At 44.6% G+C, this 24,504-nt stretch overlaps 1 protein-coding gene across 4 annotated transcripts in view; it reads right to left on the bottom strand.

Annotated features, from left to right (window-relative positions):
* Nucleotides 1-10,132, bottom strand: part of ORMDL3 (ORMDL sphingolipid biosynthesis regulator 3) — a 31,838-nt gene extending 21,706 nt beyond the window's left edge. For 2 of the 4 annotated variants that reach the window (XM_083583698.1, XM_083583697.1), the window contains exon 1: nucleotides 9,942-10,114. The gene's annotated coding sequence lies outside the window, so the exon portion shown is untranslated. Of the gene's footprint in view, nucleotides 1-1,278; nucleotides 1,370-5,628; nucleotides 7,354-7,730 lie in introns of those variants that run through there. The other 2 variants (XM_083583699.1, XM_083583700.1) reach the window with 2 other exon arrangements.
* Between the last annotated feature and the right edge of the window lie 14,372 nt (nucleotides 10,133-24,504).

Here is a 24,504-nt window from a genome sequence, read left to right as displayed (position 1 = left end):
GCCACACCGTATGCACCTGCCCCTCGCAAACAATGCAAGAAAACCCTTAAGGTGATCACTTGAGATAAGATGGACTCTCTGCTCTGCCCACCAGGAAAAGCAATGCTACTTTTATTTATGCCGCTGCTTATCCTGGGATGAAAGACAGGCAAGCCAAGAACCTGTGGCCTTGCCAGGGTGGGAAATACTCTTGCCAAGGTTGCCAGGCGACGTTTAGCTTGGCAGGGTCGCGAGTTGTTCAAAAGTGCGAGTTAACGCCGCAAACACTGACCATTGCAAATTCCTATGAAACAAACGCAGCGATAAATAAGCATAAAATAAATAAATGTAAAGAGTTACATTCCCATCCACCCCAAAATATGCTGCTTAAACAAGCACTGATACCAGAGATCCTTGAAAACTCTTGTGAACCATCAAGTAGCTTTGGTGACAAGAAGCGCTTACTGCCAGCGACAGCTGGTTTAGCAGCTATGGCCCTTCCTCCGCAGAGAAGGGTCTAACTGGACCACTGTACTTGGGGCTGCCCTTGAAGACTGATTGGGTTGTATTTTTAAAAAATGTATGTAAGGTAAAGGTAAAAGGTAAAGGACCCCTGGACGGTTAAGTCCAGTCAAAGGCGACTATGGGGTTGCAGCGCTCATTGCGCTTTCAGGCTGAGGGAGCCGGTGTTTGTCCACAGACAGCTTTCCGGGTTATGCAGCCAGCATGACTAAACCGCTTCTGGCGCAATGGAACACTGTGACAGAAGCCAGAGCACACGGAAATGCCGTTTACCTTCCCGCTGCAGTGGTACCTATTTATCTACTTGCACTGGCGTGCGTTCGAACTGCTAGGTTGGCAGGAGCTGGGACAGAGCAATGGGAGCTCACCCTGTTGTGCGGATTCGAACCACCGACCTTTTAATCAGCAAGCCCAAGAGGCTCAGTGGTTTAGACCACAGCACCACCTGCGTAACCTGCCTGGGGACCAACAGGTGATGGGTAGACCGTAAAAGCTGGCAATAGATAGATAACAATAACAATTTATTATTTATACCCCACCCATCTGGCTGGGTTTCCCCAGCCACTCTGGGGGCTCCCAAGAGAAAATTGAAAACACAATAAAACATCAAACATTAAAAACTTCCCTAAACAGGGCTGCCTTCAGATGTCTTCTAAAAGATAGTTGTTTATTTCATTGACATCTAATGGGAGGGCTATAGATAGCTATAACTCCATTAACATTTTGGCAGGGTTGTTGTTCTGGTCCAGCACATCAAAAATAAGACCTAAATAGTACCTTTTCAGATTGAAACAAGTTGATTTATCACAGGCCTCTTTGCATCTGGAGCAAGCCCATTACAAATCAGGATCAGTTGGTTGTGCAAAGTCATTCATGGATCTGCTCATGTCAGTGCAGTTTAAGTAAATGCAACAGCTAGATCCTCTGGGCTGAACTGAGATTTAGGGCACTGAAGTTGCATCCTTAACGCCCAGTACTCCTACTGATGTTGCCTGTTTAGCAAATGAAATGAGCCACAGGAAAAAGCTCAATCCGTACCTGGAGAGCCAGACAGAGCACCTATTCTGGGAATCTATATTGGCTTTCTTGTTTTCCTCAAGGATAGGGACCCCTTAGGCCTTTTAGATGCTACTGCGACTCCTGAAACCCACTCCCCACCCCACCCGCAACCACAAGGTCAATGGCCAAGATGGAAATAAATGGCTGCAGCTAACCCGAAGCCTGAAAGTGGTACAAATGGTCATTAAGGATGTTGTTCTAGTTAACAGAAACATGGAAGATGGGAGATGGAATCCAGGAACATCTTAAAAGCCATAGGTAGTCCTCCATCCCTCTTCTAGGACTGCCACAGCCATCAAGAAGACATTCAGAGATGGCAAGTAGTGGCTGACTCTAAGGGCCCTTTATTTTTGCGGAGGCATACAGTGGTTTGTTCCACTCACGTGGAACCATATTTGGGATCCAAAAGGGAACTCTCCCATATCGGCTGAAGACACTGAAGCTTATAGTTTTGTTTGTTTTTGCGGGGTCTAGTGCACAGCTGTCAACTTTTCCCCCTTTTTAAGGGAAATTCCCTTATTCCGAATAGGATTCCTCGCAAGAAAAGGGAAAAGTTGACAGCTATGGTCTAGTGGGGTCTTTTCTGGTAGTACCCAGCTCAGCTCGCAAGCATTCACAGTGTGCGTTTTGAAAGCAAGCTAAAATGTGGTGTGATGGAGGTTTTGTTGACAGTGGGGTACTCATCCTGCTATCATTGTGTTTCGGGGCAGGGTGGGGAGAAAGAAAGCTTCAAAACTTGGTCCAACCAGAGATGACAGCATGGGAAAGCAATGTCTCTATATCACACCAATTTCACCTTTTTTCTCCAAAAGACCTGCTCTTCGCTTTTAGGACGCCCCTCTCACTATTCTAAACCAGCTCCATTTCAGAATATGTTTTTGAAGAGGGGTTGGGAGAAACAGGTTCTTCGATAAGATTTTAACAGCCCACTTTTGTTCATGTTCAGATTTGGACTGCAAACAAAAACCAAACAAATCCCCGGCCTATTTTGACAGCGTTTGTTGTGGTTAATTTTTAAAGCCTCTGATTGCAAAGGATAAATAAGTGATCGTGTAAAAAGCTTTCAACGGCGACAAGGCTACATATGAAGTGAACTCCGTTTAAGGAAGAGTGTTCATTAAAACTCTTAGGAACCATCAGAATGGTAAATCTGGCTGCATATAGTGAGAGCACAAGTGGTGCTGGTGGGTAGGAAAGAAACAGCTGGAAACAGCTGGCACCAGAGCAAGCATGCCTGATGAATGCACTCCTGTCTTAAGTTACATTAACCAGAGAACTACAAGGACAGATGAGACACTGAATTTATTAACTTTGCGTTGAAGCATGAAATGAGGACAGGAGACCCTGGATTCAAGCAATTTCTCAATAGATACACATTTATACTTATTTGTCATGTGTTGTGTATTTGGGGAGGGGGGGAGAAGTGAGAGACAGAGAGATCATTTTGCGTGAAACTCTAAAATAGCAAAGGTGTGGGGTTTTTTTTTTAGTGGCTATTTTTTAATGCCTCGTAATAACAATGTTCGCGATGAGTCCCTTCTTTTAAAGGAACACCAACAGGACTTGTTCCTTTGGCATGCAAAACTAGCACAGATGGCCGTTTACAGTGGCATCCTAGGCATGCGTACACAGAAGTTAGACAGGCCCATCATAACCAAATGCCATGGAATATTGAGAGGTCAGGGGTGTGGCAGTGGTGGGGAGATGGAATGAACTGGCTGGAAGATGACTGCAGGGACAGATAAAGGAAAGATGGGGAACTTCAGGCCCACTGAGCAATCTCAAAACTCGCAGGCATATTCTCAAAATTCTCACTCATGTAGTTTGCCCACCTGTCAAATTTGACCTGCGAGGACGCTCTTGATAACACTGTGATCTGTGGAGCCAAAAACATTCCACACCCCTGATATAAAGGGCAGAAGGAACAAGTCGAGCTAGGTCACTTCCTGGTTTACGCTGAACAGCTATTTTTGAATGTCCCCAGAGACAGAACTGAGAACTGCCCATAGACGCCAGTAGAGAAATCCAAGATTGTAACTCAGCTAGGGCTAGGCATCAGTGTGTCTCTCCACTTTCCTCACTTCTCTCTCTCACACACAAAGAAAAAGGCAGCAACGAATGGAATAGTTTCCAACACCGCTAATGCAAAATTCAAAGCAAATGCAAGATCACTGTCCTTAAACTTCCAACAAACCTGCATTGCTGTCTGCTACTTTAATCCCCACATTGCAAGTTGGGCAACAACAACCCTGTAGTGTAGTTCACTGCTACATTCCTATTGCAGCTTGGAGGGCTGTGTTGGAGAAAAACAGCTTTTGGCAGCCCTGTAAAGTAGACCCATTGCTGTATTTCAGGCCACAGATGGGACCATTTGGCCTCCAAGAGCAAGCCCAGCACCCAGCTGCCTGCAGAAACCTCATGCTCTATTAACTCGCAAGCAGACTGGTTACATTTTTCTCCATTGCACGTGAAGTAAAAGACCAAATTAGAACAGGAACTCGCATATGTATTTGATGGTAACTTTTATTTTTCAACCCCTTCAGCTGCAGGTTCAGATTACCAGGGATAACCTGCAACATTTTGTTGCAGGGCTTTGATTGTTTCCCTCTACAGTGGTACCTCAAGTTACAGACACTTCAGGTTACAGACTCCGCTAACCCAGAAATAGTACCTCGGGTTAAGAACTTTACCTCAGGATGAGAACAGAAATCGCGCAGCAGGAGCAGGAGGCCCCATTATCTAAAGTAGTACCTCAGGTTAAGAACGGTTTCAGGTTAAGAAGGGACCTCCAGAACGAACTAAGTTCTTAACCCGAGGTACCACTGTATTTCCAACATCCCAGACGTGAGCGTTGTTGCTCTGAAGCTAACAGGAAGAAAGTATTAGCAGGCTTGGGAGAACTCCAAAGTTTGCAGAACTTAAAAAAACCCAAAACCTTTTGATACAAACTTCAGGAAAGGAAAGCCTGGGGTGGCGGGAACCCCAGAAACAGCTCCAATAAGAACTAGGCATGCTTAGTGAGCATGGAATACCAACGATTTGGGAAACGAGGGGGAATAGAATGGCTGGAATTCTCAACAGGGAACACTCCACACTGCAACATTTTGTTGTAGTTTCCAGAGTGGCTTTGGAAAGAGACATGTATGCCCCAGGCTCCCTAAACAGCACCATGGATCACAAATCTGTTTTAAGTGGTCTTTGTATATACTCCTATTGAAGGTATTTTGGTTTTGCTCAGCCTCTGCGCTCACCGAGCTAAACTTGTGAAACTTGTGTTTCGGCCAACCAGAACAAAATACAAGAGTATCGAGACTAGACTATATTGGGCAGCTTACTTCAGCCAGAAACTGAAACCTCCAGATCTAACATTTCGATTTCTTTATTTGCTAAGCTGTTTGTTTAAGCAACTGCCTTTGATTTCTTAAGTCCTGGTTTTTATTTGAGGGAGTTTAATTCAACAGTCTCAGTTGAGGATCATTTTTGTATTGACACAATGTAACTGTTCTATGCAAATTTAACTAGGCTTGAGCAAGCTAATCTGAGCAAGGATACAAATTTAATCAAACAACATGGGTTGTGTAACTTTTTTAAGGTGGTTTCTTTTTTAGGGAAATAAACATCTGACCCTATTATTGCAACAATATGATGACAGTAAACCATGATTAACTGCAAGTTGTCCCACAGACAATTATTAACCACAGCTTGTTCCTCCAAACTTTACTTTGTTTTCATGTCTTTGCAGCTTTGCGAGCATCCAGGGTGGATTGGGGTGGCCTGGCTAAACAAACCACGGGTTAAGGAAGGGTGCCAGGTTTGCACGTAACACCAAACCCTAGTTAAAACAAATAAAACGCTTGTAATCGAAACAACAAACTATGCACTTGGATTATGGTTTGTTGGCGGCAAACAAACCACTGTTAAGCTGCTGAGCAGGGTCAAACAAGCTACGAGTTAATAAGCCTCAGTTGAATAAACTATGGCCGATCATTGCGAGGAACCAGGCCAGTTTCATTCTAAGGGATCAAAAACGAATCTTCCAATGTCAATAATGCCTTATCTTGCACATACCTTGCACAGTTCTGGTGTCGCCTCAAAGAGGATACCGTAGCGCTGGAAAAAGGTGCTGAAAAAGGCAACCAAACCGTTCAAAGAGCTGGGTAAACCCCCCTCCAGAGTTGAATGCAGTTTAAAGCTCTCTTGAACCAGAGTTTGGCTGAGCTGGAGGAGCCTGGACTGAGGATTCTTTAACTTAGCTCGATGGCAGAACACAGGCTTTTCATGCAGAGAGGGCCATGCTCAACCATCAATTTTAAACCCTTCTGGTGGCAGGGCAGGGTGAGATCCTGCAGTGTCACACCACAATGCTGGGTGGACCAATGGTCTGAGTCAATTTGTGGCTGTGTCACATGTCCCTAGGTCTCCTCCATCCCTTTGTCCTGCCACCGCCTCTGCCCATGCAGTCACACTTATTTGCTCGTCTCATCCTTGCAAAGTGCACCATAGGACAGGATAATTAAGGGCTCTTCCTATTCTGGTGGCTGGTGATTCTTTAACTGCAGCATCACTTGTGCCTCAGGCTGGTGCTCTTTGGACTATTGGCTCTTTCTAAGTGACCTTTTTGCAGCATGACTCTAGCCATCCCACTCGACTGGAGAGAACCCAAAACGTCTGGATAAACAGAATCATGTTGGGTCACACCCAACAGTGTTCTGCTCAAGACTCGTTGAAAATAATGGACCAGCATTGGCCATGCCCATTCGTTCCAGTAGGCCTACTCTTGCGTAGGACTAAGACTGTATACAACCCACTAAAGCTATACTGTGGGCATGGAGGAAGCGAAGGCAGCACACAGTGCATTCACAGATAGGATTTCTTCCATAAAGGAAGTTAGGATCGTGTTTCAAACTCCAGAAATAGCAGCCTCCTTGTAGCCCATCATATTCTCAATTTCCAAACCTTTCCCCCCCAAACGGTATGCGATTAAAAACGGATTTCAACAGCTATAAAATAAAAAAACATTATGAAGGTTTATTGGGGGTAAAAGGAATGGCCAAACACTGGGGATGAAGAGGGACTAGTTTCGGACAAGCAAGTTTATTCTCAATAGGCATTGTCTTTTGCAGTCAATCAAGAGGAATTAGGTTGTTTGAAAGGATCCAAAGCAAACAATAGACACATCATCTACCACATGTTGGGTATCCCCAACCCACAAAAAATAAACCAAACCTATCTTTCCCAAGCTTAGTAAACCTCTCCAGTATTACCCTATTCCCACATCTTAGACCCAAATCTATAACCTCGTCTGCCCAAGCAAAAGAATGAGGCAGGGTATAATTCCAAGTCAGTATTTATTTACCAGATATATAAAGTTGCCTTCTAGTACATATTCCTCACAGGGCAGTTTGTCTGTCATTACACAGTTATTACAGCAGCCTTTTTCCTTTTGGAGCTGCAAGTGGGCGGGTGGTGCCATTTTTCATAGAGCCGTACCTCCTTGCAAGTAAACAACTACAGTAGTTTCTAATCCAGCCCAGTCTCCAATGTGCTAATATGCTGTTTGCATGGAAGCCTTTCATTTTTAAGAACCTTATACGAGTCAGACCACCTGTCCAGACTGGCTGGCAGCAGCTCTCCAAGGTTTTAGATGTGGGGACATTCCCAGCACCATCTGGAGATACCCAGGACTTGAACCCGGGGACATTCTGCATGTGTAGAGACAATAGCCCTTTTGCTTTTTTTACACTGGGGAGTGATCTGCTTTCCTGAAGTCTGCCACAGTATATCCTCTGCCACCTTAAAGGTAAAGGTAAAGGTACCCCTGCCCGTACGGGCCAGTCTTGACAGACTCTAGGGTTGTGCGCCCATCTCACTTAAGAGGCCGGGGGCCAGCGCTGTCCGGAGACACTTCCGGGTCACGTGGCCAGCGTGACAAAGCTGCATCTGGCGAGCCAGCGCAGCACACGGAAACGCCATTTACCTTCCCGCCAGTAAGCGGTCCCTATTTATCTACTTGCACCCGGGGGTGCTTTCGAACTGCTAGGTTGGCAGGCGCTGGGACTGAGCAATGGGAGCGCACCACCGCCACGGGGATTCGAACCGCCGACCTTTCGATCGGCAAGCCCTAGGCACTGAGGCTGTTACCCACAGCGCCACCCGCGTCCCTCTGCCACCTTACTCCACTGCAAGACTATATCCAAACTAAGTGACAGCTGAAATAACCATCTCTGCTTTTCCCCCTTGCTTTTTTTGGATCCAGTCTTTTGTTCAAATCCCCCCTCCACATAAACACAATGGTTTGAAAACAATGTGCAACGTTCCAACTGAGGCAAGATCCAAGGAGGACTGGGTGAGAGCGATTGTGACCGGTCTCTTGTTGGCGGAACTCCTGCAAATAGTTCCCAAAAATAACATTTCTGCCATATATAGTCAACATTTGTCCTGCTTCTCTTGGAACTGAGAATATGGATAAGAGGTCAGATTTGTAGGGAGGTTCCACTAAGGGTTCCACTTTCCCGATCCTTTCCTGCTCTAGGGCTTTCGGCTAAAGATATTGCATATAAATTGCAATGTTTGCCTCCAGATTCTCCAACCCATTGCTGGGTTGCAAATAGATTCCAATTTGCTTTGGTTAGTTTCTTTGCAGTGCAAATCCTCTTAAGGCGCCACAATGCTGGCCTATTAGTTTCTACTGCCCTACATTGCTGGGCACATCTACAACCCTACATATATTGGTGTGCCATCCAAGAGCGAAGACGCCCTGCACACCATGTACTGCTCATACGCCACTTCAACAGTCATGGATTTCCCTAAAGAATCCTGGGAAACTGTAGTGCTGGGAATTGTAGCTCTGTGGTGGGTCTCCCATCTCTGCGCTCTTAATAAGCTATAGTTCCCAGAATTCTTCAGGGGAAGCCATCACTGTTCAAGTGACATATGAGCACTTTTAAAGTATATGGTTTGGAGGTGACCTCACTCTTTCATGGCACAAACTCAATACAGTCCACATTTGCTCTTGGAGGACACGAACCTAATAAAAACCACAAAAGATGTTCCACTATGTTCTGCTGCAGAAAAGCATCATGGGGAAGGGAGGCACATTGAGCAAGGGCAGTATTCAATTTTATCCATAGCACCACAGGGGTTTTTGACCACATCAGCATATGAATCTCGGGGTGAAAAGGAGTTCTGCCTTGAGCTGATGGAGCTGGCTGCTTCAGCAGACATATCAGAGATGGTGAAAAAGAGGTCAAAGGGCATGGGTGTTGTGCCCAAACCTGCTTCCTGTCCTATATAGAAGTTGGGTGTCCCAAGGAAGTCAAACATACGCTCCCCCACCTCCAACAACATTGCAGAGAGCTGTACACATTTTCTGTACAAACAAACTTTCCAAAACTCTAGAATACAACATAGTCATCCAGGTCACATCCATGCCATAAATTAGCAGCCATAGTTTCTCATGAAGAATCCTTGGGACTGTACTTTGTTAAGGATGTTGGGAACTGTAGCTCTGTAAGGGGGTCTCCTAGCAACTTTCAGCACCCTTTAAAAACTACAATTCCCAGGATTATTTGTGGGGGAGGCGCAACTGTTAAAGCAGTTTGAGAGTGCTTTAAATGTTTGGTGTGGATGTGACCTCAGTGAAACTTGCTCTTGCTTGCTTGTTTTTTGCAGACACTTGGGGAGATTTCCATCCCCTCTCCCCTTCGTGTCCTAACCCCTCATGCTTTCCCGACAACCTTCACTCTTCTTGGCTTAAGCCAAACAGGTGCACATGCTAAAACGCAGCAGCAAAGCTCGGTGCAGGAGTTTTAAACAAGGCCGACACTACCAATTCCCAGGCTCTGAACTAAATCGTGGGCTCAGATGCCCAGAAAGGTGTGTGCGTATCTCGAACCCACAACATTCAGCACCCGCTTCTGCTGGGTTAGACTTTTCTACTTACTCTTAAATTAGGCCCAGCATGTCCAAAGGGGGAGCAAGCACGTCACTCCCAACTTCAGAGACTCTGTAGTTCTCCTCCCCAGGCTACATTTTAAAAGCAACCCACCAGCTTCTCTGAACGAGAGCAGCGCTCCAAAGCGTTCACACGTACACCGTCTCCCTTATCAACACCCACAGCAGCTGTTCTTAACCCACACACCGTTTCCCCGAAGCAAATGTGCAGAACCTCCTCCCATTTACCATATATTTGCATCCCTTCCTCTCCAAGGTGCTTCCCCCCTCCAGGCCCAGATTTTTTAAAACTTCCTTCGCTTGGCCGCCCACTCCTTCCTTGGCATGTTTACAAGCACCCTCCGCCCCCCAAGCTGTGATTTTGGCTGGAGCAGCCGGATCCCTTTCTCTGCCCCACCGCCACCCCACCCCCCATGCATTTCATTTACCAGCAGGGACGGCTTCCTTCCTTCGTGGCCCCCAGATCTGGGCTGCCTGGAAAGGCAACGGCGGTGGGGGTGGGTTCACGAAGTGGGGGGTCTGCCTCTCCCTCGAAAGCCCCGCTCCCCGCAGCTCACACTTCTCTTCCCAAGAGCTGACAACACAGCAAGGAGCTCTCTCAAGCACCGCCTCTCCGGACACATCATCACCAGCGGACGGTGGAGCATGCTGGGAAATGTAGTTCTCCAGGGAGCCGCTAGTCCCAAATTCCTTCCAATGAGCTACGGGCACGGCGGAGGCTTGCAGGGTTTTCTGGCTGCAAACCTGCGCCGCCTTTCCCCGTTCAACTAACTTCTGGGGATTACTTCTGTGCAGGCGGTGCAGTTATTAGATTACACTGTCTGTGATCCCCTGTACAAAATGATGATGATGATGATGATACCTCCAGTCGATTATAGGGTTGTATTTTAGTCTTTGCCCCTGGCATGCTGGTTTTTCTTTAACGCACAGCGATTATATTTATTTATTTTTTGTAATGTTACAGCCCAACGCGGGCAGGTGCAGCAGGTTTAACGTCTCAGTGAGAACCAGGCCTCCTCGCCGTCACCGGCTGATGGAATCGAGCCGCTCAAATTGTTTTTATAAAGAGGTAAGAGGCACTGTTTGAGTGGAACTACATGCCACGAGGAAAATGCGGGATTCCCAGCCCCCGTGGCAAGGCGAGGGGAGGCAGGATAGGCACTGAGGAGGTATCTAAAGCTGCGATCTTGCCTGAGAGTAAGCTCCAATTTAATTTAGTGGAACTTACCGTAATTCTGAGTAGAGACGATTGCAGCCTAGGAAATTTGGAGACTCCGCTGTGCTCTCTCCCCAGTGCAGAGACATCAGCTGAGTTGCATCCCAACACTTCCAGCACAGACGTCCTTTTTATTGTACATTTCTGATGATTTATGCATGTGAGGTTATAGACATTCGTGATGTGTGGCCATACACAATCCCAATACTATTTCCTCTTGCAAAAGTTCCAAGACAGACATAGTGCTTTGTTTCCAGTGGGTACATGTCCCATAGCTGCCTGCTGAAATCCTGTGACTTTTTATACTTTTTATACTTACAGATTTTCTGTGGGGCTTTCCCTTCAGCTTTAGTGCAGGTGTCACCCTCTAGATGGCAATAAGGTGGTACCATTGGGGAACCATTGCAAAGCAACCAATAAAGCAGAATGATTCGTGTGGATAGTCCACTATAAATCCACCACGAATGCTCTGTTGTTGCATCAGTGACATGTTTCAGTATATAACCAACAAAAAAACCCCCACCAGTCTGAAGTGGCCCAGAGCCTTCTTGGAGTGGCCCCATACATGCAAAACTCCCTCCCAGGGGACATTTGTGTGGCTCCCATCCTTATCAGCCTTCAAACAGGCCTTGTAACCCCTTTAGTTTCACTCTTGCTTTCTGTGAAAGGAGGTGTGCCAAAACCTATGTTGCTTAAATTGTTGCAGTCTCGGCTTTAAACGGTTTTGAATTGTTTTACTGGACTTGACGTGCTGGACTGTAGAGAGAGCTTTAGACTATTGCTTTAGTTTTATCATCTTAATTAATTGATCTTTATCTGTAGTTCATGTTCTAAATTTGTACATAATCTGCCTTGGGAGGACTTTGGTCTGGAAAGGCAGCATGAAAATACTAGGAACAAACAAGCAAACAGGACTGCCAACCTTTTTTTTTTTTTTTAACCTGGCCCTATTTCAGCAGCTTCTTGGGAGAAAAGCAGTGACAAACCTAGACAGCATCTTAAAAAGCAGAGAAATCACCTTGCCAACAAAGGTCCGTATAGTTAAAGCCATGGTTTTCCCAGTAGTGATGTATGGAAGTGAGAGCTGGACCATAAAGAAGGCTGATCACCGAAGAATTGATACTTTTGAATTATGGTGCTGGAGGAGACTCTTGAGAATCCCATGGACTGCAAGAAGATCAAACCTATCCATTTTTAAGGAAATCAGTCCTGAGTGCTCACTGGAAGGACAGATCGTGAAGCTGAGGCTCCAATACTTTGGCCCCCTCGTGAGAAGAAAAGACTCCCTGGAAAAGACCCTGATGTTGGAAAAGATGGAGGGCACAAGGAGAAGGGGACGACAGAGGACGAGATGGTTCGACAGTGTTCTCGAAGCTACGAACATGAGTTTGACGAAACTGTGGGAGGCAGTGGAAGACAGGAGTGCCTGGCGTGCTCTGGTCCATGGGGTCACGAAGAGTCGGACACGACTAAACGACTAAACAACAACAACAAATTTCAGCAGCTGTTAAACTTGCAGGTGTCAGGAGGTGATCATGCCCATTTCTGCCCTTGCTGGGAGTTGCCAAACTTTTCTGAACCTGTGGCACACTTGCAAAGTTTTGTGGACACTGCCCATGCATCCTAACCTAGCACACCCCCCCAACCTGTTCTCTTGACTCCCAGCTAAATTAATCTTTCAAGCCTTGGTTCGGTGGGGCATGGGGAATACTTTGGGTGCCAGGGAAGACTCTTCTGGTGTTGGCAACCTCTGGCCTGTGTGATGAAAAGCTGCACCTGTTGATTTCTCTTGAGCATCCCAGAGTGGTTGGCGCAATCCAGTCAGATGGGAGGGATACAAATATCATCATCATCATTCCCAGGTAGATTGAATAAGCAATTGAATAAAGAACCCTGTTCAAAGCAACGTTGGAAACCATTTCAAAGCAATACCCACCCTTAGAAGACCCTGCCACAACAGCTGAGTTAGCGGCCAAAGGCCTGCTTGAACAAAAAGAGTACAGTGGTACCTCGGGTTAAGAACTTAATTCTTTCTGGAGGTCTGTTCTTAACCTGAAACTGTTCTTAACCTGAGGTACCACTTTAGTTAATGGGGCCTCCCGCCGCTGCCATGCAATTTATGTTCTCATCCTGAAGCAAAGTTCTTAACCCGAGGTACTATTTCTGGGTTAGTGGAGTCTGTAACCTGAAGCATCTGTAACCTGAAGCGTCTGTAACCCGAGGTGCCACAGTATTTGCCTTGTAGCAGGAACCCCCCCACCCCAATCACTCTGTTTGTACAAACTTCACACTCACACACTACATTCGCCACATTTCTGTTATAAATTCATAGAAAATCAACCATACATCGGATTTGCACTGTTCCATTTTATTTTACTCCATATGACAAGAACTATCAAAGGGGGGTGGCTTGGTCCTGGTCAGCCATAATCCCTTCACCGTCTCAGCACATCCACAGGAGCCCTGCCCAGTTGCTATGCCAACCCTGATGATCCCAGACAGAAGACAATCAAGATCACAAAGAAGTTGCATATGGGAGTGGATTCAGCATGGACTGAAACAAAGGACAATGATCAGATCTTCCCTCTGGGGGCAGGAAACTGCCAACTCCCCTTTGTCTCCTGGAAGTGACTCATGGGGAGGGGGGAAAGGAGGAACTAGCCAGGTGACAAGACACTCAGGTTACCACCAACTCCTCCCTCAACCCCTCCTTTCTGTAATGTATGCATGATGTTTCTGGGGGTGGGCTTGACCTAGAGGAGGGGAATTTCAAAAAGTTTTTATAAGACCTTGCACACTATTTTTCTGGGTCTTTCCTCTCTCTTGCAAGTGAGGGGAACACCCTGTTGCAACAGTTCAATAAAGGCCAAGCCTACAGGCTGCTGTTTTGCTCCAAGTTATCCTGGTTGGTGTCTTTACTTTTTGTCCAAGGGAGCCCTCGGATATTTCCGGCAACAGTTTGGCGACCATGCTCAGGGACACTTGGTTCTCCTGCGAAGGTGAGGAGGGAGATAGAGGGGATCGGGCGCCACTGGGCAACCTTAGCCCAGGGATCCTTCTTCCTCTCCCTGCCTCCTCTTTGTGGGCGGTAATCAATCGTCACCAAAAGCCCAGCCAGGGGGAGCAAAGGCAAGGTCAAGCCGGCTAAAGGGAAAGGATCCCGGGATCCGCGGGGGACATCTTCGAACGTGAGTATGGTTTGAAGTAAATACATTGGGAGGGGGGTGGAAGAAGCAGCGTCCCCACGACAGCCAGACTTTCCTTCTTTCATTTCTGACGTTGCCCCTCGGAGTCGGCCGGGACGTCTTAAATTCTCCCCTTTTCTCCCCCGATTTTCCCCCTCGGAGTGTGGCCAGGGAGATCGCGGAACTTTACTGTCAGACGATCACCCCTCGGAGTCGTCCGGGTGCGTCTAAAACTTTCCCTTTTCTTCCCCAATTTCTTTTTCGGAACGTGGCCGGGAAATTGTGGTACTTTTACTGTTTTCCGACGTTACCTCTCGGAGTCGTCCAGGGACGTCTTATTCTCTCCCCTTTTCTCCCCCGTTTTCCGTCTTGGAATTGAGTCCGGGAAAGCGTGGCTCTTTACTGTTTTCTCTGACGTCCCTCTCTCGGAGTCGTCCAGAGGCGTCTTTTCAAAAGTATTTTAACGCAAGGTCATTTGCTTCCTTTCGAACCTTGGGTGTTTTCTCGGACCCCGATCTGGCACGGCATTGCGCAGGTGTTCAGTAGGGGTCCGAACTTAGTCTCAAAGGCTAGGCAGGAGGCTGTCGTGGTGGTAGAGGGGGAATTGGGGCCCCACACTAGGACTAGTTGTGTAAGCAGTACTGAGGCAGAATTTCAGGATCCGTGGTTGTGTAGCGGGTAGAGAGAGAGACCCGTGGTTTTAAGGCTGATGTTTGAGGTTTTATAGATGATAAGTTATTTGCGGTTCGTTGATAGGCAGGAATTGAGTTAAAGAGATAATCAAAGGTACCTTAAATACTGAAAGAATATTATTTTCTTCTTTCTACCCTTTCCCCCCTCTTTGTCTTCCCCCTTGTGTGTCCATTCTTTCTGTCCTTTTCTGTCCTTTATACTAGAGGGAAATGGGAGCTCACTAAACACCCTAGCTGGACTCCTCCTGGCAACAAAGCTTCCATGAAGCCTTTTTGCCCCAGAGAGGATTCTAATACGCCCCTCCAGCTTGTCATCTCCAGTTGGAAAAAAAAATAAAATAAAGGGGCAAAATGGTCTTTCAAGTACAAAGTACGAGACCGTTGTAACTTTTAGTGGGTAGCTTAGGCCCACCACCTGGGCCACCTCAGGGATCCTTCAACACAATCAGGGTGTGAACCCTTAGGGAGAGCTGAACATATCAAATTTGTGTTGTTAAACTATAACCTAAAGCTAAACATGAAACCGTAAACTTAATGGTGCTCAGAAGGCAGTAGATATAATAACAGCCCAGCCTGAGAGCCCACACATTAGAGAACTTAGTTTCTTTAAAAAAAAAAATGAATAAGAGATGTACTCAAAGATTTAGAAATATTTAAAGGGTTTGTGTTTACATTGGCTTCGGCATCCACAGACTGTTCTTAAATGCACATAGTTTTTAAAATTGCAAGCTTGCTTCAAAATTTTAGATCTAAGGAAGCCATGTTGGGCCTTGTCAACCTGAAACAAGACAAAATGGAGAATGAAGTGTGCAAATGTTTGTTCTTTGAGAGAGGCTCTAAAAGAGAGTTTTCCTCCCAAGTGGTAAAATCCTGTATACGGGCTACTTGTGTTCTGAAAGGAGGATTACCCCACCTCCTTCCTCTAGTTTAAGTGAGGAGGGTGATTTTAAGTCTAATGGTAAATGATGTTTTGACGTAACTTTTGAGTTTGTGAGCACACCTGTGTTCCAGTCTATTTTAGAATGTGAAGTTAACCAAATGTTTCTGCTGCAAAAGCCTAGTTGAGCACAATTGCTCTCTCAAGCTAAAATGCAGTGCATGTATTTCATCAAGCATATGCCTATGAAAGTATGGTGTTCCTTCTAAGAAAAATATGTGAGTCCAGTTTTAACTTTGATTTGGTTGGATAGAAGAGTTATTGTAAGGCTCCTGATATCAGTCTCTATAAGACTTCCTGGCCTCTTTTCTCAGAAAATGCCCCCCCCCCTTGTTTCATTCTGTCTCTTTCAGTTTTTTCTCCCTTCTTACTTCTGTGCCAGGTAAATTTACTCCCGAGTAAGCTTCCTTTAAAGGAAACTGCAAAGAGGGGGGAGCAATCTTTCCTAAGGTACCCTGCATCTCACTTTCCTATGTGTAGTTATTTTTTTAAAAGAAAAAAAATTTTTTAATAATAATAATCTAAATTAGGCTTACTATTCCTCTGCAAGTTAAAAAAAAAAATTGTTCACTTTTGTATTCCCTTTAAATCAAATCTATGGCTGTTTTAACTATGCTTAATAAAAGATCCTCTCCCTATCTTAGGGGAAAAAACTGTTCACTTCAATCTTCCTTTAAATATCATTTCACTAGGAACTTGCATTCTTTAGTCTAAGGAAGTGAACTCACTCAAACTATCTCAAGATCTGCTAAAAGGGTTCTGTGTAAAGTTGGGTACTTTTATTTTCCTCTTCCTTAGTACATGATAGGAGCATAGATGTTTCCTTTCTCAGTTGAAAATCTGTACTTAAATGGGTATGTCTCCTTGATAGTACAAATCTTGCTGTGAAATCTTGCTGTAAACCCTATATTTTGGAGGGTTGGACTAGATGACCCCAGGGTCTCTTTCAACTCTCCCAATTTGTGGCTGTGTGGAAGGAACATGTGTCTGCAAGCATTGGAGGGTAATTCTTAAATTCTGGTGTGGTGATGTAGTTGAAATTCAGCCTAGCTTTGCTCTTTAGTTTTAAAAGGTGAGAGGTGAAGCCTTGATGTTTTGAAGCACAACTGGTAATATCAAGCATTTGAGTGATTACAGTGTTTATCATTTTGTCTACTATTTAAAAATCAGACTTCAAAGTCAATTCAAAGTTTAAGCAAATAAAAATACATATGCGCCTTGACCAATCCTGTAAATAAAGGGCAGAAAATATATATATATATATATTGTCTGCAAATGGTAAGGCTGAAATGACTGAGAATATTAAAAAAAAAAATCCTATGAATTTTGACTCTCTGGCCATTTTTTCCCATATATAAGGGCGTGGCATTGTTCCGCGAATGGCCAGAGGGATATTAGCCCTTTCCTGTACCTAAAGGAAGCAGTCCCTTTGCTTGGGTTTCAATTGCTAGCTTTGGTGAATACTTGAATTGCTGAATTTCTCTTTTTTTGTTTTAAAATCTAACCCTATTTTAAAATCTACTCCTTACCCTCACCTTCCCTTATTCAAATGGTAATTTAGCCAAAAGATTCAACATTTTCAATAGTATAAAAGGTTTACTGAGACATGAACTCTGTACATGCACAGAGGCTAGATCAGCTTAAAAAAACACGCACACACACACACAAAGGAGAGAGAGAGAGAGAGGAAGAAGGGGGGAACTGTAAGGGGGGAGAGGAGGTTTCGAGAGCTTGGGCTGCAGGGAGAAACTTATCCAAATTTCCTTATGTAAAAACTTGGAACCATTGAGGGAAATCACCCTTAATGTGTCTTTTGCTCCAGGGGCTACGGAAGACAAAAGGGTTAAAAACAACAACAACAACAACAACAACAACAAAAAAAACTAGCCCATCAAAAGTCAAGAGCTTTCCAGGTTCCAAATCTTAACATGCCAAATTCTTTTCACAGGTAAACATCAAAACGCTCCCACTGTGAGTTCCACTCTTGACTAGTCCCCCCCCCCCACGGGATTTAACTTTTACAACAGGCTTTGTGTGCATTATAGGAACAGCATTCCTGACAGAGATTTTCAAAGAAAGAAAGGAAAAAAAAAATTTTGTTTCCGCCTTTAAAACAGGATACATGAACTCGGACCCACATAAGCAAAAAGTTTAATAACTTGCCAATTGTGTTCAAATTAACAAAGGTTTTGTCCCTTCGTTTCTTCCACAGCCAAACTAAGTGAAGGAAAGCAAACAAACTTGGCAGATAATAACAGTAATTATATGGAAATGTGATAATAATATTGGAATGAATGAAATGCTTAATCCGCTAAGATTTTTATTATTTGCAGCTTCCCACGTAAATTGAAGGACATCCTTTTTTGCCTTTTGCCCCTTCTAACTCTGTCTTTAAGTCCTGCCCCTTACAGGATATCACTTCTACAGATGTGTTACTACAGATCCAATGAAAAGCTTCGCCACCACAAGACTATTACCTGCAGCAACAACAACAGACACCAAAGTTTTCAAAGTGGCCACAGCAATTCCTTTCAAAGGGGAAGTGGGGCTGACAAAGGGGGGTGGAGTAGAATTCTAAGGACATCTTCTCACTTTTGAACCTCAAGACTGTGCTCCAGGATTCAAAAGATACATACATAAAATATCACAATTGTCTCAAGATATGCAACTGATACTTAATTAGTTTGTTTTGTATTATGTGTTATTATGTAGGAATGTTGAAATGTGTCTGACAGTGTGTTATTTCCACAAATGGGAAGGGGGGGGCTATTTTTGTGGCTATTTTTGTGTGTAATTGTTTTTATGTTTAATGTCTTATTCCTTACAACCCAGTGGAGGATTCTCATACATTTTATGCTTTTTAACAGACCAGGCTATTATGTAGTCCAATGTTTAGAACTAGATAAATTTATAACCACATTTAGTTGTTTCACCTGGCACTCTGCCAACTTCCCTACCCATTTTAAAATGTGCTAAAAACTCGCTTAACCAAAGAGAAGCTGATAAGATACATGAAAGTGCATATGCTTTGGTTTAGCAGGAATAATCCCTTATAGAGTTAAATTGACTTATTTGGACAAATGCCCTCTAAGTATGGTTTTGTTTTAACAGATTGGTTTGAGAAGTTGGGAACCATGGGGCAAGAAAAATTCAAATTGGACTCATTTTGAATTGGGCAAGTGTATCCAGGCTGCAATTAGCTTTTTGGTCCTTAAAGTGCAAGTGAGCAACTTCCCATGACTGCAAGACCAGAGCCTATAATAATAAAATCCCATAGAATGGCCAAGGCAAGGACATTTCCCTCATGACATGCCCAAACCTGTGCCAGCTGGGGTGAGTGCCAGGCAACATGGTTAATATGAAAGCCCTAAGTGGATTCACCAGGGATTGCCACTACTGTGACACCAGGCCGGTGTGAGACCACAGAAGAGCTACCTTGACACCCGAGAACACAAAAATGGCGGGGGACAAAGCAAACTGCATTTTTCAGTCATTAGTGGACCTTCCTGCTAAATGTAAAGCATACGCCACTATTGAGAAAATATTTCTTCCAAGGTACTAGAATGCCACAAGTAACTGAACAACAAAATATTAATTTTACGTGACATCCTAAGTCTAACTATGTGCACTGTTACACCATTATATTTCTATGCAAATATCCTTAAGAAGCATGACATCCGAGTCCCTTTCAGGTACACATGGAGACACGCATCTGGGACGGAGAATAGCAGGTTAATATTTACCACGTTAAATTGTGCGGAGAAAAGGATTGCAAAGTAGCCACCTTTGCAATCTTATCTCCGAAGGGGGGAACTGTAGCAGGAACCCCCCCACCCCAATCACTCTGTTTGTACAAACTTCACACTCACACACTACATTCGCCACATTTCTGTTATAAATTCATAGAAAATCAACCATACATCGGATTTGCACTGTTCCATTTTATTTTACTCCATATGACAAGAACTATCAAAGGGGGGTGGCTTGGTCCTGGTCAGCCATAATCCCTTCACCGTCTCAGCACATCCACAGGAGCCCTGCCCAGTTGCTATGCCAACCCTGATGATCCCAGACAGAAGACAATCAAGATCACAAAGAAGTTGCATATGGGAGTGGATTCAGCATGGACTGAAACAAAGGACAATGATCAGATCTTCCCTCTGGGGGCAGGAAACTGCCAACTCCCCTTTGTCTCCTGGAAGTGACTCATGGGGAGGGGGGAAAGGAGGAACTAGCCAGGTGACAAGACACTCAGGTTACCACCAACTCCTCCCTCAACCCCTCCTTTCTGTAATGTATGCATGATGTTTCTGGGGGTGGGCTTGACCTAGAGGAGGGGAATTTCAAAAAGTTTTTATAAGACCTTGCACACTATTTTTCTGGGTCTTTCCTCTCTCTTGCAAGTGAGGGGAACACCCTGTTGCAACAGTTCAATAAAGGCCAAGCCTACAGGCTGCTGTTTTGCTCCAAGTTATCCTGGTTGGTGTCTTTACTTTTTGTCCAAGGGAGCCCTCGGATATTTCCGGCAACAGCCTGCCAGGGAAGGGAGAGCAGAGAGGGGTTCAGCCTAGCCTCCCATGGAAGGGAGTTCCACAATTTGGGGGCAACCACTAAGAAGGCTCTCTGTCGTGTCCTCACCAAATGTGCCTGTGAAGATGGTGGGGACTGAGAGAAAGGCCTCCTCAGGAGATTTCAAAGACCCTTGGCCTGACTCAACACAAGGCAGCTTTCTTGGTTGTGGCGTTCTTCTTAGTCCTCGCTTGCCTCATTTAGCCAATCTTTCACCACCTTGGTCTTGAATGGCATCCAATACCCACTGGTAATTTATTTGCGGTTTCTTCCCTGTCCGCACCTCACAGTGTCGCGCCTCAGATAAGCCTGCCTTTCATTTGCTGGAATTCACGCAGGGAAAATACCAAACCCCGCTATGTTTTGGAGAGAAGCAGCTGAGGAATCCTGGGGCCTTCCTAGAAATGAGAAGAGCCCCCCCCCCACTTGCTACTGTTCCAGCTGCTCTCTGACATTTCATTCCCCTTTCCCTACAGGGGGAAAAATGTCCTTCCAAACAGTGCTGCCAAGGCCGCCAGTGGCTCCATGGCTCAGGCCGGTTTTGACTGAAATGTAGGAACCTGTTGAAGCGATTTGCTGAGGGCATGCAGAGACCATTGTTCTCTCTTTACAGAAATCTGCAGTCTTCTCTTTTTTTTTTATAAATTTTTATTGATTTTCCAACATGAATTAAGACACTTTACAACTAACAATACATAGACAAACAAACATATAAACACGTATAATTTCATAACCTTTTTTTCTTAAGCCTTATTTCAGCGACTTCCCCATACCTCCCTTTTCAGCATCCCTGTTTTAAACTTTTTCAGCAACCCCTAATTTCAATTACTTATGATTCAATTTCTTTGATCCTTTTTCTCTTACCCAATCATTTATCGCTGCAATTCTGTTTTATGTTACCCATGACATTTTAGCACTCATTAATTTTACAACAGTTCTTAAGATAAACTTTAAATTTCTTCCAATCTTCTTCCACCGTCTCTTTTCCTTGGTCGCGGATTCTGCCAGTCATCTCAGCCAGTCCCATATAGTCTATCACCTTCGTCTGCCACTCTTCCAGCGTGGGTAGTTCTTGTGTCTTCCAATACTTTGCTAAAAGAACTCTTGCTGCTGTTGTAGCATACATAAAGAACGTTCTATCTTTCCTTGACACCAATTGGCCTACCATGCCCAGGAGAAAGGCCTCTGGTTTCTTATGAAAGGTACACTTGAGGACCTTCTTAATTTCATTATAGATCATTTCCCAGAAGACCTTGATCCTTGGGCACGTCCACCAAAGGTGGTAGAAAGTACCTTCAGTTTCATTACATTTCCAGCATTTATTATTGGGCATATGATAGATTTTTGCAAGCTTGACTGGGGTCATGTACCACCTATAAATCATTTTCATAATATTCTCTCTTAAGGCATTACATGCCGTAAACTTTATACTGGTGGTCCATAACTGTTCCCAGTCAGCAAACATGATGTCATGACCAATGTCTTGTGCCCATGGAATCTGCAGTCTTCTCTGTGGGGCTAACTAATGAGATGGGGTGGTTACTGGGCTGGTGGATCATGCCAGAAAGGCATTAAGCTGGTGTGGGTGGGAATTTCATATTGAGAGGGATTAGGAAAGGAGATGGTCAGAATCCTCCTCAGTCCCTAACCTCTCACCAGCTACCTTTTTTCTCCAGTATCCTTAAAAAAGAAAGAAAAAGAGTCCAGCCAAGAAAAAAAAGGAAGGGGGGGGAGTTAAAGGATGGGGCAAGGGTTCAATAGGCCCTTTCCTTCACTGACCTGGGCTACATACACATTATTATTATTATTATTATTATTATTATTATTATTATTATTACAGTGGCACCTCAGGTTACAGACGCTTCAGGTTACAGACTCCGCTAACCCAGAAATAGTACCTTGGGTTAAGAACTTTGGTTCAGGATCAGAACAGAAATCATGCAACTGCGGTGCAGCGGCAGCAGGAGGCCCCATTAGCTAAAGTGGTACCTCAGGTTAAGAACAGTTTCAGGTTAAGAACGGACCTCCAGAATGAATTAAGTTCTTAACCCGAGATACCGCTGTATTATTATTATTATTATTATTATTATTATTATTATTATTATTATTATTATCATTACTACTACTACTACATTTATATACCACCTTTAACCTCATGGGAGCTCAAGGCAGTGTATTTGGTTCTCCTCCTCCCCATTTCATGCTCACAACCTTGTGAGGTAGGTTAGGCTAAGAGATGGTGACTGGCCGAAGATCACCCAGTGAGCTTCATGGCTGAGTGGGGATTCGAACCCCAGTCTCCCAGGTTCAACACACTAACCATTATGCCCCACTGGCTCTCACTATATATTCTGAACACATCCCACACATCCCTCCCCAATAATCATGGGAACCGTAGTTTGCCCCTTACAGCTACAGTTCCCAGAACCCCCTAGCAAACTACAGTTTCCATGATTTTTTTTGGGGGGGGGGCTAAATGTAAGGTGTCATGAAATCTCACCACTTGCTTCATTGTAGTGAGACCTAGGATGGGACATGCTCAGGAAAAGGTACAGCCATGATGATTTGAGAAAAAGGAAATGTGATTTAGGTTTGTTTGTTTGTTTGCTTGTTTTAATTAACTAATGTGGTTAATTTAGGCTACATGTTCATGGAGGTTTGTTGAAAGAGTCTGTAAGTGCTTCTAATAACTTAACGGCATGTCTGTTTATAGGAAATAGGTATTTGATTTCCTCCTCCAGGTACATTTAATTACAGTTCACCTTGTTTTTTTAGGCTGCTTGTGGACTTCCTGTTCCTGAGCTTCAGCCGTTGAACACTCACCAAGTGCTTTGGCGTGAAAAACAGCCAGTTGTGAATGGGAAGTGTGTGGATTTATGAAAGAGTAGTAAAATGCTCGTGTAATTTCTTTAACCTATGGCCCAGCTTCTGGAAGCAGCAACCACTCTGCTTGTCGTCAGAAGCTTTTGTAGGAACTCGGCAGCTGCAGCGATTTCAAGGCAGGACAGCCAAGATCCACAAAGGACTCATGGCAACAGGTCAGAGCATGTCCTGACCCCTAAGCACTCTTATGCGGGCTTGCACTGCCCTGTGACCAACACAAAAGGGTTCCGCTTACTGCCTGCCACTGTGTCATAGCCTTGTCCCCACTTCCATGTGTTCCTAACTTCGGGAGAAACTAGGAAGTTTCCCATACTGTAGTTGTTGTTTTGTTTTTTTAATTGTTCACCACAAGCATTAAATGCCACTGCAGCCTTCCCTGGATGCAAATAGCAACCTCAGATAGGCAATTGTTGTTGTTAGTAAGGATTAAGACAGGGAGAGGAGGAGTTAAACTCCCTACTGTTCAGGCTTCCCCTCTGCCACTAATTACATGACAAAAGATATGCACAGTTAATTGCATTCATGTAGTTAACCTCATTATCTACTTTAGGCTAGGAATGATGTTAGAAGGGTTTGCTTCTAATGTTGTATTGTTGCTTTTTTTTGGTGGGGGGAGCACTGGCGGAGGAACAGGGGTGCGGGGGGGGGGCGCGCCCCCAGGATGCATGCCAGCCACGCCCACGCCCACTCTCCACCCCACCTGCCAGAGCTTGAAGCTCCGCCACTGGGGGGAGTGGTGTGTGTGTGTGAGAGAGAGAGCGCTTTGAATATGGTTAATATAGTTTGTAAGACAACAGGAAATGACGATCCTCCTGGCACTGTTTTTTTGAGTACATTCATCCCAGATATTTCTAAGGGTGCAAAAAAAAGGGGGGGAGTACAAACATTTGAACATGAATCATTCCTGGAGTCTCGTCAAACATCATGGCAGATTTTATTCCCCCCCCCAAAAAAATGTTTTAGAATCTGATTCTATTAATGTAACACACGCAAACACACCCCATACATTTAAAGCACGTGGCTTCCCTCAAAGAATCCTGGGAGCTATAGTATAGCCCTCATGGAACTACACTTCCCAGTACCCTTAACAAAATACCATTCTCGGGATTCTTTTGCAGGGAAGACATTTGCTTTGAATATACGTTGTGTATACAGCCGGAGTCTCACTGAGTTTTATGGGACTTGCTCCCAAGCAAGTATCCCTATGATTACCTGCATTAATCTTATCTCGGGTTGATAAGAGATCTCTTTGTCTCACAATAAAAGTCTTGGTGTGATTATTTCACTGTGTATCCAGTCCAGAGCTTGCTATTCCATGGCTGTTTTATCATCATGCGAAAGGCTGGGCTAGATGAATCCCAAGCCGGAATTAAGATTGCCGGAAGAAATATCAACAACCTCAGATATGCAGATGACACAACCTTGTTAGCAGAAAGTGAGGAGGAATTAAAGAACCTTTTAATGAGGGTGAAAGAGGAGAGCGCAAAATATGGTCTGAAGCTCAACATA

The sequence above is a fragment of the Podarcis filfolensis genome, assembly GCF_964270895.1.
Source record: "Podarcis filfolensis genome assembly, chromosome: 13".
NCBI classification, from domain to species: domain Eukaryota; kingdom Metazoa; phylum Chordata; class Lepidosauria; order Squamata; family Lacertidae; genus Podarcis; species Podarcis filfolensis.
The sequence above is the reverse complement of the archived record's forward strand: the minus strand, read 5'-3'. Positions and strand labels throughout refer to the sequence as shown.